The sequence below is a fragment of the Numenius arquata genome, chromosome 16 (genome assembly GCF_964106895.1).
Source record: "Numenius arquata chromosome 16, bNumArq3.hap1.1, whole genome shotgun sequence".
NCBI lineage: Eukaryota > Metazoa > Chordata > Aves > Charadriiformes > Scolopacidae > Numenius > Numenius arquata.
The window spans coordinates 11,426,126-11,427,128 of record NC_133591.1 but is presented as its reverse complement, the minus strand read 5'-3'; positions in this window follow the sequence as shown (position 1 = coordinate 11,427,128).

Below are 1,003 nucleotides of genomic sequence, written 5' to 3'. Positions count from 1 at the left end.
GAATAATGATTCCCTGGTATCAAGCAGAGAACAGGACCTTCAGATATGCTCAGAGCCCAGACATGTGCCTGGCACCTGTGTCTCTCATTCTAAATATCCTGGATTTTTCTGACCTCTTCTAGCTCAGAGGATTGCAAGCATCGTTTGGGAAAGCTTCCTTATTAAGACTTGTGAAGATCTGTCTATAACCAGTGTGTTCTGCATCTTTGTGACCAGTTGTTTTGCTTAGATTTTTCTGAAGTCAGAGGAACAAATAAAGGGAGAGCAGACCCAAGCTCTGATGAACTTTGAACTTATTTGAATGTGAAGCTGATTAGCTACAATAGAGAGAACCAACACTATGGTATAAACACCCTGAAATTCAGCACAGTGAGCTGCTGTGTCTGAGTCTTGCGGTTCACATGCATCTTTACCTGTATCCATGTGAGAGATGTAAGCATCTTCGGGCTGTCTCCTTCCCAAAAACACAGGGCTGTTTCTCCATTGAGTAATGCTGCTGAGTGGAGAGATGACACAGAGGGTGTCCCAGCTCCTGGACCCCTGGGTTTTCCCCAGGTGCCAGGTCACTCCTCACAGGTAATTGCTTACCATCATCGTCTAAAAGGACTACATCTTCCATGACTAGATTTACAGGTACAACCACTTAAAAAAAAAAAAAAGTATTCACACACAGTGAGGTAAATATGCGGGTTTATTGCAGCCAAGCCACTCCTTTCCGTGCTCATTCCTTCTCAGACATCTGCTCGGGGATGTTAAAACCCTGAGCACCTTTGGCAGGAGACTGAACTCTGAAATCTGTGGCACCTGTAGCAGAGGAGCAATATTTGGGAAGGATTTGTTGCCCGAGAAAAAGCAGCGGCTTCAACTTGTGTCCCACAGCAGACAAGTGAATCTGGAGTTATATATTATATAAGACGTAGGGGATGACAGCAGTTTATCATTAACCTGAACTCCGCAAGAAGCATATAAGGAGAGAAAGAAGAAGAAAGCCAGAGAGGCAGCC